Source organism: Hibiscus syriacus, unplaced genomic scaffold (assembly GCF_006381635.1).
Source record: "Hibiscus syriacus cultivar Baekdansim isolate YM2019G1 unplaced genomic scaffold, ASM638163v2 tig00002511_pilon, whole genome shotgun sequence".
Classification (NCBI taxonomy): Eukaryota; Viridiplantae; Streptophyta; class Magnoliopsida; order Malvales; family Malvaceae; genus Hibiscus; species Hibiscus syriacus.
In genome coordinates this window covers 1848426-1851875 of record NW_024061932.1, presented here as the reverse complement: position 1 = coordinate 1851875, position 3450 = coordinate 1848426, and the positions used below count along the sequence as shown (strand labels likewise).

The following is a 3450-nucleotide window of genomic DNA, read 5'->3' as shown; positions in this document are numbered from 1 at the left end:
AAAAACTCCTATACCAAAATTGAAGGATGTTGCTACAGCATCAGCTACTCCTATTCCTGATGCTACTGTGGCCAAGGCCATGTCAACATCGATAATTCAAAAGTGAACGAGTTCTACAAAGACCAAATTCACTTCCAAGCACATTCAACCCACATAAGAGCCTGCAAAAGCCAACTTAGAGGACTATTGTTCCCCATTTCTCAGGAAACTTTTTATTTTTGTTTTCAGCATGCATTGAGGATAATGCACCCCTTAGGTTTAGGGGTGTGTTATCTAGTTTGTGTTTTGTGTTTTGTTCCTTTTGAAATTAGGTTTGCATTTTGTTTAGCTTTAATTTTATGAATTTAGTATTTTGTTATAGCGTATAGGAAATGCATTTGTGATGATACATGATTAGTATTAAAAAATCAATGAAGTTTATTTTCTTTTAGAAAATTTTTAATGATGCCCAATGATGAAAAATCTTATATTGTGAAATGCTAAGTGAATACTGTAGAAACTTAATAGAATTAGAGTTCATAAAAACTTTTCAACACTTTAGGTTTATGTTCTCAATACTTAGAGTTGTTAGAAATTCTTGAACCTTAAATATCATATCTTTATTAGATGTTGCAGTGAATTTTTTCAAAAAAATAAAAGAAATTTTTTTGAAATTTAGGAATAAGTTGGAAAAGTTGGTAATAGATCCAGCATAGTTTTAGGGAATAAGTTGGAAAGTTTACAATATCTCCAACATAGTGTTAGGAAATAAGTTGAAAAGCTGGTAATAGCTCCAACATAGATCTAGATAGATTGATGTAGCATTGAAAATCAATAATTGAGTAGGAACAATTTTTTCTAGTTTAGCTAAGTATTGAATGGATACACCCACCCTGCACACTACTACACTCTATGAATTTTGAATTTGCTAGGTTGAAATTGCATTCCTTAATTTAAGATCATATATTGTATGCACAGTTGCAGCAGTTCTCTGAGGGTTGAAAAATGAAATTGGAGAAAATTGATGATTGGTTTCCTGATATGTTTTTCTATGGAATTGCTTTTGTTTTTAGTAGTCATGCACGTCGTTGCTTGAGGACAAGCAAACACTTAGGTTTGCGGGTATGATAAATCTCCAAAAAAGTTATCATTTAAGATCTTTGCACCTAGATTAAGCTTGAACTTTAACATTATTATGATCATATTAGAATCATTTTTTATATATTTTTCATCATTTTCATCATGAGAGTAAGTTGGTGGAAGTTGGCTTGATTTTAATGTTTTATGCTGAAATTTGGTGTGTTGATGTTGGGCATTGATTAAAGCTACAGATAATGTTGTATTGCGATGCGACGCCAAATTGCTGAGCATATCATACAGAAAACAGTGTCTCATCATGTGATTTGAAGAACCTTCTAGAATGAAAACTAAAAGAGGAAAGTTGTAAAGGGATCTAAAACCACCTGAAATGTGGAGAAAAATCATTGGTTGAGGGCATATTTCCTTGACCTATAAATAGAAGAGTACCTTGCACCATTAGAATCATCGAATTTCATTCATCTCCAATATTTTTCTCCACATTCAATCCACGATGGCAGCAGCAATAACAGAGCAGTGACTGATCAATGTTCAACATTTCATTTGTGATATTGACTTGAGAATGGAAATACACTTTGCTACGTTGAATGATTAATTTTCTATTTTTATTTGGTACCGAACACAAGGTGTTTGGTGAATTGCTTGATTCTTGGTTTTTGTTTTAAAATATATGTTTACAGTTACATATTTATTGGATGATTATTAGAGATAATTACATCTTTATACATGTTATTCTTGTTTTTAGAAATAAAAATTATTGAGATTGCATGCTACTTTTGTCCCATCAATGGTGTTTGTGAAAGTAAATAATTTCATATAAAGATATATGATTCCAAATGTTATGTTCTTTTAACCAATTAATCTAAGGCTTTTAATGAGAATTAGAATCATTAGGTTAAGTGTTCATCGCTACAAACTCATAAATGTATTGTCACAACATAGCCATTTTGCCAGTAGCCAAGTAAATAACATCGTAGATCCATCGACCTGATTGCTCTATTGTTTGCTACAATATTCTCCTACTTTTATTATTTTGATTTCTTTACTTTGCTATTTGTTTTCTAGTTTAACAAATCAATCAATTCTCTAACACATAACTCTTTTTTAACTTGTTTTGCTCTCTGTGGGATTTGACACTTATAGATCTTTTGAGCTATCACTTTATTACTTAAATGATACATATACTTGTGTAATTTCTAGAGCATCTTACGTAGCATCAAGTTTTTGGCACTGTTACTGGGGAGCATCGGTTTTGCACTAGAGTTAGTTTTATCATAGAATTATTTGTTTCTTTTCTTTTTGTAGGTATCTTTTACATATTTACTAGTTTTTGTTAGTTTATGTCCCGTATTGACAACAAGCTAGAACCTTTCGATCTGAAAATTGAAAGAACATTTCATCGTCGTTGAAGAGAATATGTGAGAAATCAAGAACACATGAATGTTGGAAATGGTAACAATACCCTACCTCCACTCCAGCATGACGGGGAAATATCGGCTGCAGCAGGTAACAATCAGTGGCAATTTTATAACATGGATGACCACAATCGGCTTGTTCGAGAACATTTGGTGCCAACACTTGATTATCTATATCCTGGCATTGTGCAACCAAAAAATCATGCTGCCAATTTTGAGTTGAAACTGGTGATGCTTCAAATTTTGTAGTCCATGGGGTAATATAGTGGTGCACTCACGGAATACCCTCGAGCACATCTTCGAGCATTTATGGAAGTTTGTGATTCATTTGTTCAACAAGGAGTTCCTAAATAAGCACTAAGGCTGAATTTGTTCCCTTATTCGCCACGAAATAAAGCTAGAGCATGGTTAAATTAACTATCGCTCGGTGCTATAGCATCCTGGAACGATATAGGACAAACGGTTTTGTTGCGATTCAATCCAAATATGAATGCAAAGCTGTGAAATGACTTCACATCATTTAAGCAATTAGAGGATGAGAACTTATATGAGGCATGTGTGAGAGTCAATGACTTAATGTGGAAATGTCCAATGCATGTATTCCCACATTGGACACAAATGAAAATGTCCTACAATGGGTTGAGCATGCAAACTCGTATGGTGGTGGATGCTTCGACCAATGGAGCATTACTGGATAAGAAGTACAATAAAGCTTATGATATTATAGAGAGAATTATTACCAATAATTATTACCAATACCCCAATACAAGGAACATATTTGGTAGACGCAATGTTGCAGTATTGGATTTTAATGCTTTCAATTCCATGGCCTCTCAAATCTCAAAATTGACAGATATGGTTAAAAAGCTACAAAAGCCAGGGGAATTTATGAGGTAAAAGTTATATCTAGCTTTTCTTGTGTTTATTATGGAGATAATCACAATTATGAAGAGTTCCT

The 3450-nt window shown here is 33.1% G+C and overlaps 1 non-coding gene across 1 annotated transcript; it reads right to left on the bottom strand.

Annotated features, from left to right (window-relative positions):
• Positions 1-2987: 2987 nt before the first annotated feature.
• On the bottom strand, positions 2988-3089 carry LOC120147587. The gene has a single exon (XR_005518294.1). It is a non-coding gene; the product is annotated as a small nucleolar RNA R71 (small nucleolar RNA).
• Positions 3090-3450: the final 361 nt, after the last annotated feature.